The sequence below is a fragment of the Miniopterus schreibersii genome, assembly GCF_964146895.1.
Source record: "Miniopterus schreibersii genome assembly, contig: HAP1_SCAFFOLD_26, whole genome shotgun sequence".
In the NCBI taxonomy this organism is placed as follows: domain Eukaryota; kingdom Metazoa; phylum Chordata; class Mammalia; order Chiroptera; family Miniopteridae; genus Miniopterus; species Miniopterus schreibersii.
In genome coordinates, this window is record NW_027669849.1 from 279598 (window position 1) to 295347 (window position 15750).

The following is a 15750-nucleotide window of genomic DNA, read 5'->3' on the forward strand; positions in this document are numbered from 1 at the left end:
GCTTTCAGATAACATCACTGACTAGGCCCTGTCCTCAGAGAGTCCAGTCGATTTGAGATGGGCCTGGGCATAAGGGCTTTTCAAAGCATTTTAGTTGGTTTTAATATACGTTCAAGATTCAACTTTATAATTTTTAAAATTGGCTTGAGAGAGAGAGGAAGGGAGAGGGAGAGAGAAACATCAATGTGTGAAAGAGACATCGACCAGTTGCCTCCTGTACATGCCCCTACTGGGGCTCTAACCTGCAGTCTGGGTACGTGCCCTGACGGGAGTTGAACCTCTGACCCTTTGCTGGACAGGATGACCCTCCAACCAACTGAGCCACATTGGCCAGGGTAAGAAGTATCCTCTTTTTAATTAGTCTCAGAAACATCTGAGTGAAGCTTTCATTGTACCTGTCACAGGTGTTAAGAATTTGAAGTTGAATTCTGACAGTGAGTTACTTGGGGAAAACTCTTTTAAGCCTTCAGACAATACCTGATGAATCACATAGAGACAACTCGTTGTCATCAGGAATATATAGGTATGCTTTCAACAATTTCCTTCTATGTGTAAGGCACTGCGTGAGTCCAGTCAGATCAATTGCATTATAAAGTTATACACTACGAATTATTCCAAATCCAAAAATTGAAGTGTTCCCTGATTAGCTTGATGTAAGTAAGTCTATATCAACTGTGAGAAGAAGGTATCCCAATAATTACTAGAAAAGCTGCCACCTGTTTCTATCATGCTTACAACTTAACCTTTTTAATATTTATATGGATTTTATGGAGAGCCTAATGGGGTTGGAGAATTATGCTGTTTATAAACATTTTTACAAACTAAGCAAATTGGCAAATGAATAGCAACTAATTAATTCTTACCTTATGTGAAATCTCTTTGGGACTAGTTTGGCTATAATACTAACTTTAGCACTGGCCGGTGTGGCTCAGTTGGGTGAGTGCTGTCCCATGCACCGAGAGGTCGCCAGTTTGATTCTCAGTCAGGGCACATGCCCAGGTGGCAGGCTCGATCCCAAGTAGGCTGCATGCAGAAGGCAGCCGATGGATGTCTCTTTCTCATTGATGTTTCTCTCTCTCTCTCCCTTTCCCTCCCTCTCCCTCTAAAACACATAAAAATATATATTTAAAAAAATTGTTCTAAACAATTTAAAAACATATCTTTTAAAAATGTTATGAAAAAACTAACTTTAAAAATATCTATCAGAAGTGAGTCCTAGAGAAATCCACACAGGGTTGAAAGTAGAAAATTTTATTTAATATAATCCACTTTAGGTAATACCAAGCATCCAATCCTCTCCTGCAAGGAGTCATACGGGCCATAGAGCTGGGAACTGAGCCAGTCTGGCACTTGGCAGCAGCCCTCTCCGAGGCTGACGGGAGGTTCTGTAATCCGCTTTGCAAGCATTGTCACCAGGTCTCACTTTTGGCAGTCAATCAATAGATTCATCTCACTAAATCGGCTGGGGAGTGTTTCAATATGTGTTGGCAACAGTTACCTGGAATTAGCAACTGTGAGGGATGCTAAGGTAACAGTATTCCGATTGATGTAACCTTCCTGAATTTTGTTCTTGTGGATTTTCAGCCTGCTCCTCTAGAGGGGGTGCCGAGTTCCAGGTTTATCTTCTCAGGTGGGCCAGTTAACCACCTCTGTCCTGTGGCTTGCATTCCTGAACATCAAGCAGTCTTGCAAAGGCAAGTCACAGAACTGACGTCAAGGGGACCCAGGCAAAGATCTGGGAGTGAGCCCAGGGTCCATTCCCCACAGATGAGAGGTCAGGAGCACCTGTTCCTCAAGGCAGTGCCTCCATTGATTTTCCTTCATGCGTTGATGCCTTTGCTATGTGTCTAAGATGCATGTGCGGCTGACTCACTTTGTGAAGCTCTTCAAGCTGGGGCTTGTACTGTGTTTGACATATTTTGGGTGCTCAGTAAATATTAAATCAGTAGTAGAGTCTCCAGTTGTGGGATTAATAAACCAAGCCACTTACACACACAGCATAACTACACAACCTCAGATGGCCATGGTTAAAGCAAGGATAAATCATGCCCAGAAAAACACGCTACTCAATCTGGATTTGTCAATTCCAGCAATTCCAGGAACGAACTGTTATTTGGGTTCTTCTGTGAGCCTCTGGACCCAACCCCAGGAAGGACAGCATTTCAGTACATGGCGCCAAGCTCTGTCTGTCCTCTCCGAGACTGAATGTGCCTAAATCCACAGGTTCATCAAAGACAGAGTAGAGAATTTCAGGATTAACTTCTTTTGTATCTTTTTTTAAAACCTCACCTGAGGATATTTTTTTCCATTGACTTTTAGACAGTGGAAGGAAGGAAGGGAGAGAGAAGAGAGAGAAACATCAATTGCTTGCCTTCAGTACGAGCCTGAACTGGGGCTGGGGAGTGAACCTGCAGCTGAGGTACGTGTCCTTGAGCAGGAACGGAACCGCGACCTGTCAGTCGGAGCCCCGACCAGTACTCTAACCGCTGAGCCAAACCGGCCAGGGCCAGGATTAATTTCTATACCATCATGAATCTGGATCATTATTTAAATGTTAGCATTTACTCACACTCTTCCACACAGAATTTGTGAAATTTAAAGAACATTCAACACTTGGGCCTTTAAACAAAATTGGATCAGATTCCAAATCCTTCATGACAGAGTCACAAACAGGATTTTCTGGTACATCCAAAATAAAAGTTTAAAATGGATTTGGGTACACCTTCCCAGGGATCCATATATTTTGCTAAGATAAGCTAGTCTGCAGATGTTGGAAATGCAAAATATTTATTTGGATGGATGAGCGTTGCCATCTTGGTTTGTTAAAAGACCATACATCCCCAACCGGACTTCGTAAGTAGAAAGCCTCATTTTGAACTGCGCGTGCACACTTCCAACAGGTTTTAAATGGTTCTCCTCTGCTTTCCAAATCGATTTCTCATTTCCCACTCTTGATATCTCTATTCTGCCTTTTTTTTCTGCTACTTTCCCATATTATCTATGAAATACGTCCGATCTGAATCTACCTCCGCCCCAGTGAAGGAGAGCGGGTGGGATTCAAACATCCATCTTCCCGTGGGTCCTTCTACGGTGAGTCACCTTGGAGAGCCACCCTGGCTAATTCCGTTGCAGAGGGCGGACTGCACCCAACAAGTGGAGGGCTGCTGTCACTGCACTTCCTGTCCACTGTGGGCCCTTGGAGCTCACACAACTGAACGTTTCACAGATGACTCCAAGCAGAGGTGAGTAACAAGAGTTTGCTCAGAATCTCTGCAGGGCCCTTTATGTGACAAATCTCCTCGAGAGCTTGCATGAGGGGCCTAAGAAGGAGAGGTCAAGTGTGTTTCATTGTGATGTCTGGGGTTGAAGCCCGTACACCTAAGCCAGAATAAGCACTTAACAGTCTTTTTTTATTTTTTAATTTTAAATATGTTTTTATTGATTTCTGAGACGGGAAGGGAGGGAGGGAGAGAGAGAGAGAGAGAGAGAGAGAGAGAGAGAGAGAGAGAGAGAGAGAGAGACATCAGTGATGAGAGAGTCACTGATCTGATGCTTCCTGCATGCCCCACACTGGGGATTCCACAACCCAGACATGTGCCCCGACTGGGAATTGAACCACAATCTTCTGGTTCATAGGTCGTCGCTCAACTGCTGAGCCCCGAGTGCCGGGTGACAGAGTCTTTTAGGCATCCCCTCCTGCCCTCCCTCAGCTATCAAAAACCCTCTCCTTCACTTGCTGGTGACTCAAGCCTGCCCCCCACACACACCCACCCCTGAATTCATCTCCTCCTTCTGGAACGGCATCTAATGATGAATGGAAAGCTACACTCTTTCTCACCACACACAATTAGTTATTGCCAAGCAATATAATAATAAAAAAAATCCTTTGAGCTAGAAAAATTAAGTAAAAACTGCTGTGCGTTAGAAGTCAAGCGCTGGGCTCCTTCTCTAGCCCAGGACAGCACAGTTGCCCTTGGTCATGTACCACAAGGTTCGCCCAGGCACCTGGGTAGGAGGCACAGGGCTGCAGCATAACCTGCCCCAGGGCGGTCAGATGGGTGGCCTGGCCATGCTGGGTGTGCAGCAGGCAGGTTCCTGTGCGGGGCCAGTCCTTCTGGGGCCCTGCCCTTGCAGAGCAAACGTGGGGTCACACTGACCCCCTGCTTCTTACAAGACTCAACGCAGGCGCAGGTGGGAAATGAGAGCTCTTGTAAGCGCCTTCAAAGGCCATAACTGTTTCTTTAGAACACGCCCTTATGTATTCCCATTTGCTTCCTGCGCCAGGCTTCTCCAGCAAACCCCCTTTCCTTTCTGTGACATAATAACAGAACTCATAACACATCAACATTACTTCCTGGGAGACGGATGTCTACTTAGGCTTAAAATGACACTAATAACAAGCAGTCTTGAAGCGCAGCCGAGCCAAAGCCTGGCTGGATGCACGTCCTGTGGCCTGACGGAGCCACCAGGGAATGGGCTGGGTCAGCAGCATGCAGGTGCCTGTGGTCTCACGTCGCGGCAAAGGAGGCGTTTGGCTTGAGTGGAGGAAGAGGATCGGGAAGCGGGAGTTTTGGTGGGGCCCGCGTGCTGCATCAGCGCGTCTAGTGCCACCACTAGTGCCTCGGCCCCCTGCAAGGGCGAGCGGGCTCCGGGGACTGGCTGAGTGTCCACAGCTGGGCTGCTGGGGTCATTCTTCCTGCCGCAGAGCAAAGGGTGTTTCGCAGCACGCTGGTGGGTGGTTGGCAGGCCTGTGGCCCCTGGGGTGTGCAAGCCACTGCTCGTCGTGGGCTGTGCTCTCCACGTCTTGGAGGGAGTCACCAGCAACCAACTTCCTTTGGGTCAGCAGCAGCAGACGGACCCTGCGCAAAGTGGCCAGCTCCTGGCCTTCCAGGACCCTCTCCTGTGCCCAGCAGCGTGCCGCTGACCTTGGTCTATGCCACTGAATCGCAGCGCTCAGTGTACAGCGCCTTCCTCTGCTACCCAGGCGTCCTCCCGCAGCCCTTGCCCTGCAACCTTTCCCTCTCTCTGTGTGTGTGTGTGTGTGTGTGGCTGTTTTGGCTTCCTGTCCTCCTGGTGGATCTCCACGAGTTCATGGCTATTCCCAGGCTGAGCTGGGCACTGGCGGCGCCCCTGGCACCTCTGTAGCAGATCTCACTGTGGCCGAGAGCGCCAGACCCACACCAAGGCTACGCCGTGGTCGCCTCTGCTGGAGTCTTGCAAGCTCGGGCCCCTGTCTGAGGACGGCAGGACCCCGCAAGCGTGCGCTTCTGGCGGAGCGCTGGCGCACAAGTCCCTGCTCCTTCCGCGGCTTCGGGCCGCCTGCAATCTGTTGCCCCCACTCCCACCCCTAGAATGTCTTTCACCTGCTCCAGAGACTGGGTGGGCCAGAGCCTCATCTCCCACATTTTTCAGTGTCCTGCAACTGCTCTGTCCCTGGGACCACCCGCACCTGTGTCACCCACGAGGGTCTCCACTTCTTGCCAAACTCTGTGTCTTGCCTCACACCCCAACCCCTGCCTTTCTCCCTCACTCGTAATGCTCGAATCCAAGTGAGTCTAGAGGCTGTGCCCTGAATCTCGGCCCCGCCCTTGCTCTTTCACAGGCCCCGGCCCCTGGGCACTGTGGCATGTCCGGCGTTACTGAGGGTGGTGCAGGGGGCGCTGCAGAACCGGGGCATGATGCAAGGGAGCTCTGCTGTACAGGGGTGCTGCAGTACACGGTCCTGATGTATGTGGATGCTGCAGTACCAGAGCATGATGCAGGGCGCCGCTGCAATGCAGGGGCCTGTTGCAAGGGGGCGCTGGAGTACCGGTACCCAGACCCAGGGGGTGCTACTAAGCAGGGGAGCTGTAGTACCGGGCCCCGGCGCCAGGGGGCGCTGTGAGCAGTCGAGCTGCAGTACAGATCCACGGATACAGGGGGCGCTGCTGAGCAGTCGAGCTGCAGTACCGATCCCCGGCGCCAGGGGGCGCTGCTGAGTAGTCGAGCTGCAGTACCGATCCCCAGAGACAGGGGGCGCTGCTGAGCAGGGGCGCTGCAGTACCGTTTCCTGGTGCCAGGGGGCGCTGCTGAGCACGGGAGCTACAGTACCGATCCCCGGCTCCAGGGGGCGCAACTGAGCAGCCGAGCTGCAGTACCGGGCCCCGGCGCCAGGGGGCGCTGCTGAGCAGGGGAGCCTCTGTACCGGGCCCGGGCGCCAGGGGGCGCTGCTGAGCACCCAAGTTTTTGCGAGCAGCTGGGCAATCTCTTGCTCGCCTGGTCCCGCAGGATCCAGCCCCAGGACCAGAGCATGACACTCAGCGTGGTCATCTGATGCCTCTGCACCTAGGCCTGCCTCATCTGATGCCCCTCCACCCCCCCTCTCTGGTCTGCGAGTGTGCCCGCGAGGCTGGACTGGGGAACCTCTTCCCAGAACCAGAGCTAAGCCAACACGGGCAGAACACGCAGCTCAGCCCTCTTACTCGGCCGCCCTTCCTTGTCCTCGAGTCTTTGTAAAACGTTACATGGGCTTTGCTGCGAGTGCTTTGCTTGGAGGAGGCCAGGGAGAGGGAAGGAGATTTACTATTTTCTATTTGTGCTTTACAGGTCAAGCAAAGCTCTTTCTCTGGTTTTCAAACAGTGTTTCTGAACCGTGGCCGCCTTCCTTGCTTTTCCTTCTGTTTGCCACTGGGTGAGACCAGAAGGGGCAATGAGGTAGGACGTAAAGCCTGTCGGTTTGCCTTTTTAAAAGTTTGCAACTCGGATATAATACCTGATATCGCTTAGCTGACTGGAACCCGTTTGTTTCTAGAATTCCGGGGAGGCGTGTATTACCAATCGACATCTAGGATGTTAGCGTTTCCTGAATAAGGCCTTGATACATCAAAGGGGGTTTTCATTTTAAATCCACTTGCATTTATACTGCAAAAGACTTACAAGTCACCTTCAAGAAAGTCTTGCTATTGTTTTTCCTCTCCTTACCCCCAATTGTATTTGAAAATGATGAGATAAATTAGTCAATGAAGAGATTAAATAGGAACAAAGTGGAAAAGGTACCAGTCACTTAAGGGGACATAGAGCTGTGCATAGGACAGACGTCCTACCTGTGGGTATGTTTGTGTGTACGCACCCACTGTTTGCCACAAGGTGGGCGCTCAGGTATTTGCTTTTCTGAAACTGGGTGTAATCTGTGAGCTACAGCGTTCTCCTGCATCGTCTAATTGCTCGGTCGCAGCAGACCCACGGCGGTGGTCTTACAACTGCTCGCCACCTGCTCTGTAGCGACACACCTGGGACACGATCAACTCCGAATACAAGGACCGGGAGAAGCTTACTTAAGGTCAAAAGAGAAAAATAAACTGTCACTCCCCAGGATGCACAGAACACGTAATTCCAATCCCATGGTTAAGGGAACAGGTGAAGACTGTTGGGCTGTGATACCATGCTGATAATTCTCACCGTAACCTCCTGAGAGTTCTGTAAATGAGGACAAGTGCCCAGGGACAGGGGTTTCCACACTGATGTTGCAACAGTGACTGGGCAGTGAGAGCAGGAGTCTTAGGCAATGATACCTGGTATGCAGCTGTCAGATCAGCCCTGTGGCATCCCAGGGACCGGCTCCGGCGCTTCCAGCAGCGCCATTACCGGGAGGCTCAAGGCCACACACCCCATGTTTCCTTAGAGCATTCTTGGGGTATGTGTGGAGAGTGGGGGCGATGGGGAAAGGATGGGATTCGTCGGGGAGAAATATGATTGATTGTGGTCTCTTTGTTGCCAGGTTAAATTCACTGCTTCTTAGCTCTGGTAGCTCCTAGAGTCACCTGGGGAGCTTTCAGATAACATCACTGACTAGGCCCTGTCCTCAGAGAGTCCAGTCGATTTGAGATGGGCCTGGGCATAAGGGCTTTTCAAAGCATTTTAGTTGGTTTTAATATACGTTCAAGATTCAACTTTATAATTTTTAAAATTGGCTTGAGAGAGAGAGGAAGGGAGAGGGAGAGAGAAACATCAATGTGTGAAAGAGACATCGACCAGTTGCCTCCTGTACATGCCCCTACTGGGGCTCTAACCTGCAGTCTGGGTACGTGCCCTGACGGGAGTTGAACCTCTGACCCTTTGCTGGACAGGATGACCCTCCAACCAACTGAGCCACATTGGCCAGGGTAAGAAGTATCCTCTTTTTAATTAGTCTCAGAAACATCTGAGTGAAGCTTTCATTGTACCTGTCACAGGTGTTAAGAATTTGAAGTTGAATTCTGACAGTGAGTTACTTGGGGAAAACTCTTTTAAGCCTTCAGACAATACCTGATGAATCACATAGAGACAACTCGTTGTCATCAGGAATATATAGGTATGCTTTCAACAATTTCCTTCTATGTGTAAGGCACTGCGTGAGTCCAGTCAGATCAATTGCATTATAAAGTTATACACTACGAATTATTCCAAATCCAAAAATTGAAGTGTTCCCTGATTAGCTTGATGTAAGTAAGTCTATATCAACTGTGAGAAGAAGGTATCCCAATAATTACTAGAAAAGCTGCCACCTGTTTCTATCATGCTTACAACTTAACCTTTTTAATATTTATATGGATTTTATGGAGAGCCTAATGGGGTTGGAGAATTATGCTGTTTATAAACATTTTTACAAACTAAGCAAATTGGCAAATGAATAGCAACTAATTAATTCTTACCTTATGTGAAATCTCTTTGGGACTAGTTTGGCTATAATACTAACTTTAGCACTGGCCGGTGTGGCTCAGTTGGGTGAGTGCTGTCCCATGCACCGAGAGGTCGCCAGTTTGATTCTCAGTCAGGGCACATGCCCAGGTGGCAGGCTCGATCCCAAGTAGGCTGCATGCAGAAGGCAGCCGATGGATGTCTCTTTCTCATTGATGTTTCTCTCTCTCTCTCCCTTTCCCTCCCTCTCCCTCTAAAACACATAAAAATATATATTTAAAAAAATTGTTCTAAACAATTTAAAAACATATCTTTTAAAAATGTTATGAAAAAACTAACTTTAAAAAAATCTATCAGAAGTGAGTCCTAGAGAAATCCACACAGGGTTGAAAGTAGAAAATTTTATTTAATATAATCCACTTTAGGTAATACCAAGCATCCAATCCTCTCCTGCAAGGAGTCATACGGGCCATAGAGCTGGGAACTGAGCCAGTCTGGCACTTGGCAGCAGCCCTCTCCGAGGCTGACGGGAGGTTCTGTAATCCGCTTTGCAAGCATTGTCACCAGGTCTCACTTTTGGCAGTCAATCAATAGATTCATCTCACTAAATCGGCTGGGGAGTGTTTCAATATGTGTTGGCAACAGTTACCTGGAATTAGCAACTGTGAGGGATGCTAAGGTAACAGTATTCCGATTGATGTAACCTTCCTGAATTTTGTTCTTGTGGATTTTCAGCCTGCTCCTCTAGAGGGGGTGCCGAGTTCCAGGTTTATCTTCTCAGGTGGGCCAGTTAACCACCTCTGTCCTGTGGCTTGCATTCCTGAACATCAAGCAGTCTTGCAAAGGCAAGTCACAGAACTGACGTCAAGGGGACCCAGGCAAAGATCTGGGAGTGAGCCCAGGGTCCATTCCCCACAGATGAGAGGTCAGGAGCACCTGTTCCTCAAGGCAGTGCCTCCATTGATTTTCCTTCATGCGTTGATGCCTTTGCTATGTGTCTAAGATGCATGTGCGGCTGACTCACTTTGTGAAGCTCTTCAAGCTGGGGCTTGTACTGTGTTTGACATATTTTGGGTGCTCAGTAAATATTAAATCAGTAGTAGAGTCTCCAGTTGTGGGATTAATAAACCAAGCCACTTACACACACAGCATAACTACACAACCTCAGATGGCCATGGTTAAAGCAAGGATAAATCATGCCCAGAAAAACACGCTACTCAATCTGGATTTGTCAATTCCAGCAATTCCAGGAACGAACTGTTATTTGGGTTCTTCTGTGAGCCTCTGGACCCAACCCCAGGAAGGACAGCATTTCAGTACATGGCGCCAAGCTCTGTCTGTCCTCTCCGAGACTGAATGTGCCTAAATCCACAGGTTCATCAAAGACAGAGTAGAGAATTTCAGGATTAACTTCTTTTGTATCTTTTTTTAAAACCTCACCTGAGGATATTTTTTTTCCATTGACTTTTAGACAGTGGAAGGAAGGAAGGGAGAGAGAAGAGAGAGAAACATCAATTGCTTGCCTTCAGTACGAGCCTGAACTGGGGCTGGGGAGTGAACCTGCAGCTGAGGTACGTGTCCTTGAGCAGGAACGGAACCGCGACCTGTCAGTCGGAGCCCCGACCAGTACTCTAACCGCTGAGCCAAACCGGCCAGGGCCAGTTTTAATTTCTATACCATCATGAATCTGGATCATTATTTAAATGTTAGCATTTACTCACACTCTTCCACACAGAATTTGTGAAATTTAAAGAACATTCAACACTTGGGCCTTTAAACAAAATTGGATCAGATTCCAAATCCTTCATGACAGAGTCACAAACAGGATTTTCTGGTACATCCAAAATAAAAGCTTAAAATGGATTTGGGTACACCTTCCCAGGGATCCATATATTTTGCTAAGATAAGCTAGTCTGCAGATGTTGGAAATGCAAAATATTTATTTGGATGGATGAGCGTTGCCATCTTGGTTTGTTAAAAGACCATACATCCCCAACCGGACTTCGTAAGTAGAAAGCCTCATTTTGAACTGCGCGTGCACACTTCCAACAGGTTTTAAATGGTTCTCCTCTGCTTTCCAAATCGATTTCTCATTTCCCACTCTTGATATCTCTATTCTGCCTTTTTTTTCTGCTACTTTCCCATATTATCTATGAAATACGTCCGTTCTGAATCTACCTCCGCCCCAGTGAAGGAGAGCGGGTGATATTCAAACATCCATCTTCCCGTGGGTCCTTCTACGGTGAGTCACCTTGGAGAGCCACCCTGGCTAATTCCGTTGCAGAGGGCGGACTGCACCCAACAAGTGGAGGGCTGCTGTCACTGCACTTCCTGTCCACTGTGGGCCCTTGGAGCTCACACAACTGAACGTTTCACAGATGACTCCAAGCAGAGGTGAGTAACAAGAGTTTGCTCAGAATCTCTGCAGGGCCCTTTATGTGACAAATCTCCTCGAGAGCTTGCATGAGGGGCCTAAGAAGGAGAGGTCAAGTGTGTTTCATTGTGATGTCTGGGGTTGAAGCCCGTACACCTAAGCCAGAATAAGCACTTAACAGTCTTTATTTATTTTTTAATTTTAAATATGTTTTTATTGATTTCTGAGACGGGAAGGGAGGGAGGGAGAGAGAGAGAGAGAGAGAGAGAGAGAAACATCAGTGATGAGAGAGTCACTGATCTGATGCTTCCTGCATGCCCCAGACTGGGGATTCCACAACCCAGACATGTGCCCCGACTGGGAATTGAACCACAATCTTCTGGTTCATAGGTCGTCGCTCAACTGCTGAGCCCCGAGTGCCGGGTGACAGAGTCTTTTAGGCATCCCCTCCTGCCCTCCCTCAGCTATCAAAAAACCTCTCCTTCACTTGCTGGTGATCAAGACTGCCCCCCCCCCACACCCACCCCTGAATTCATCTCCTCCTTCTGGAACGGCATCTAATGATGAATGGAAAGCTACACTCTTTCTCACCACACACAATTAGTTATTGCCAAGCAATATAATAATAAAAAAAATCCTTTGAGGTAGAAAAATTAAGTAAAAACTGCTGTGCGTTAGAAGTCAAGCGCTGGGCTCCTTCTCTAGCCCAGGACAGCACAGTTGCCCTTGGTCATGTACTACAAGGTTCGCCCAGGCACCTGGGTATGAGGCACAGGGCTGCAGCATAACCTGCACCAGGGCGGTCAGATGGGTGGCCTGGCCATGCTGGGTGTGCAGCAGGCAGGTTCCTGTGCGGGGCCAGTCCTTCTGGGGCCCTGCCCTTGCAGAGCAAACTTGGGGTCACACTGACCTCCTGCTTCTTACAAGACTCAAAGCAGGCGCAGGTGGGAAATGAGAGCTCTTGTAAGCGCCTTCAAAGGCCATAACTGTTTCTTTAGAAAACGCCCTTATGTATTCCCATTTGCTTCCTGAGCCAGGCTTCTCTAGCAAACCCCCTTTCCTTTCTGTGACATAATAACAGAACTCATAACACATCAACATTACTTCCTGGGAGACGGATGTCTACTTAGGCTTAAAATGACACTAATAACAAGCAGTCTTGAAGCGCAGCCGAGCCAAAGCCTGGCTGGATGCACGTCCTGTGGCCTGACGGAGCCACCAGGGAATGGGCTGGGTCAGCAGCATGCAGGTGCCTGTGGTCTCACTTCGCGGCAAAGGAGGCGTTTGGCTTGAGTGCAGGAAGAGGATCGGGAAGCGGGAGTTTTGGTGGGGCCTGCGTGCTGCATCAGCGCGTCTAGTGACACCACTAGTGCCTCGGCCCCCTGCAAGGGCGAGCGGGCTCCGGGGACTGGCTGAGTGTCCACAGCTGGGCTGCTGGGGTCATTCGTCCTGCCGCAGAGCAAAGGGTGTTTCGCAGCACGCTGGTGGGTGGTTGGCAGTCCTGTGGCCCCTGGGGTGTGCAAGCCACTGCTCGTCGTTGGCTGTGCTCTCCACGTCTTGGAGGGAGTCACCAGCAACCAACTTCCTTTGGGTCAGCAGCAGCAGACGGACCCTGCGCAAAGTGGCCAGCTGCTGGCCTTCCAGGACCCTCTCCTGTGCCCAGCAGCGTGCCGCTGACCTTGGTCTATGCCACTGAATCCCAGCGCTTAGTGTACAGCGCCTTCCTCTCCTACCCAGGCGTCCTCCCGCAGCCCTTGCCCTGCAACCTTTCCCTGTGTGTGTGTGTGTGTGTGGCTGTTTGGGCTTCCTGTCCTCCTGGTGGATCTCCACGAGTTCATGGCTATTCCCAGGCTGAGCTGGGCACTGGCGGCGCCCCTGGCACCTCTGTAGCAGATCTCACTGTGGCCGAGAGCGCCAGACCCACACCAAGGCTACGCCGTGGTCGCCTCTGCTGGAGTCTTGCAAGCTCGGGCCCCTGTCTGAGGACGGCAGGACCCCGCAAGCGTGCGCTTCTGGCGGAGCGCTGGCGCACAAGTCCCTGCTCCTTCCGCGGCTTCGGGCCGCCTGCAATCTGTTGCCCCCACTCCCACCCCTAGAATGTCTTTCACCTGCTCCAGAGACTGGGTGGGCCAGAGCCTCATCTCCCACATTTTTCAGTGTCCTGCAACTGCTCTGTCCCTGGGACCACCCGCACCTGTGTCACCCACGAGGGTCTCCACTTCTTGCCAAACTCTGTGTCTTGCCTCACACCCCAACCCCTGCCTTTCTCCCTCACTCCTAATGCTCGAATCCAAGTGAGTCTAGAGGCTGTGCCCTGAATCTCGGCCCCGCCCTTGCTCTTTCACAGGCCCCGGCCCCTGGGCACTGTGGCATGTCCGGCGTTACTGAGGGTGGTGCAGGGGGGGCTGCAGTACCGGGGCATGATGCAAGGGAGCTCTGCTGTACAGGGGTGCTGCAGTACACGGTCCTGATGTATGTGGATGCTGCAGTACCAGAGCATGATGCAGGGCGCCGCTGCAATGCAGGGGCCTGTTGCAAGGGGGCGCTGGAGTACCGGTACCCAGACCCAGGGGGTGCTACTAAGCAGGGGAGCTGTAGTACCGGGCCCCGGCGACAGGGGGCGCTGTGAGCAGTCGAGCTGCAGTACCGATCCCCGGTGCCAGGGGGCGCTGCTGAGTAGTTGAGCTGCAGTACCGATCCCGAGAGACAGGGGGCGCTGCTGAGCAGGGGCGCTGCAGTACCGTTTCCTGGTGCCAGGTGGCGCTGCTGAGCACGGGAGCTACAGTACCGATCCCCGGCTCCAGGGTGCGCAACTGAGCAGCCGAGCTGCAGTACCGGGCCCCGGCGCCAGGGGGCGCTGCTGAGCACCCAAGTTTTTGCGAGCAGCTGGGCAATCTCTTGCTCGCCTGGTCCCGCAGGATCCAGCCCCAGGACCAGAGCATGACACTCAGCGTGGTCATCTGATGCCTCTGCACCTAGGCCTGCCTCATCTGATGCCCCGCCACTCCCCCTCTCTGGTCTGCGAGTGTGCCCGCGAGGCTGGACTGGGGAACCTCTTCCCAGAACCAGAGCTAAGCCAACACGGGCAGAACACGCAGCTCAGCCCTCTCACTCAGCCGCCCTTCCTTGTCCTCGAGTCTTTGTAAAACGTTACATGGGCTTTGCTACTAGTGCTTTGCTTGGAGGAGGCCAGGGAGAGGGAAGGAGATTTACTATTTTCTATTTGTGCTTTACAGGTCAAGCAAAGCTCTTTCTCTGGTTTTCAAACAGTGTTTCTGAACCGTGGCCGCCTTCCTTGCTTTTCCTTCTGTTTGCCACTGGGTGAGACCAGAAGGGGCAATGAGGTAGGACGTAAAGCCTGTCGGTTTGCCTTTTTAAAAGTTTGCAACTCGGATATAATACCTGATATCGCTTAGCTGACTGGAACCCGTTTGTTTCTAGAATTCCGGGGAGGCGTGTATTACCAATCGACATCTAGGATGTTAGCGTTTCCTGAATAAGGCCTTGATACATCAAAGGGGGTTTTCATTTTAAATCCACTTGCATTTATACTGCAAAAGACTTACAAGTCACCCTCAAGAAGGTCTTGCTATTGTTTTTCCTCTCCTTACCCCCAATTGTATTTGAAAATGATGAGATAAATTAGTCAATGAAGAGATTAAATAGGAACAAAGTGGAAAAGGTACCAGTCACTTAAGGGGACATAGAGCTGTGCATAGGACAGACGTCCTACCTGTGGGTATGTTTGTGTGTACGCACCCACTGTTTGCCACAAGGTGGGCGCTCAGGTATTTGCTTTTCTGAAACTGGGTGTAATCTGTGAGCTACAGCGTTCTCCTGCATCGTCTAATTGCTCGGTCGCAGCAGACCCACGGCGGTGGTCTTACAACTGCTCGCCACCTGCTCTGTAGCGACACACCTGGGACACGATCAACTCCGAATACAAGGACCGGGAGAAGCTTACTTAAGGTCAAAAGAGAAAAATAAACTGTCACTCCCCAGGATGCACAGAACACGTACTTCCAATCCCATGGTTAAGGGAACAGGTGAAGACTGTTGGGCTGTGATACCATGCTGATAATTCTCACCGCAACCTCCTGAGAGTTCTGTAAATGAGGACAAGTGCCCAGGGACAGGGGTTTCCACATTGATGTTGCAACAGTGACTGGGCAGTGAGAGCAGGAGTCTTAGGCAATGATACCTGGTATGCAGCTGTCAGATCAGCCCTGTGGCATCCCAGGGACCGGCTCCGGCGCTTCCAGCAGCGCCATTACCGGGAGGCTCAAGGCCACACACCCCATGTTTCCTTAGAGCATTCTTGGGGTATGTGTGGAGAGTGGGGGCGATGGGGAAAGGATGGGATTCGTCGGGGAGAAATATGATTGATTGTGGTCTCTTTGTTGCCAGGTTAAATTCACTGCTTCTTAGCTCTGGTAGCTCCTAGAATCACCTGGGGAGCTTTCAGATAAGATCACTGACTAGGCCCTGTCCTCAGAGAGTCCAGTCGATTTGAGATGGGCCTGGGCATAAGGGCTTTTCAAAGCATTTTAGTTGGTTTTAATATACGTTCAAGATTCAACTTTATAATTTTTAAAATTGGCTTGAGAGAGAGAGGAAGGGAGAGGGAGAGAGAAACATCAATGTGTGAAAGAGACATCGACCAGTTGCCTCCTGTACATGCCCCTACTGGGGCTCTAACCTGCAGTCTGGGTACGTGCCCT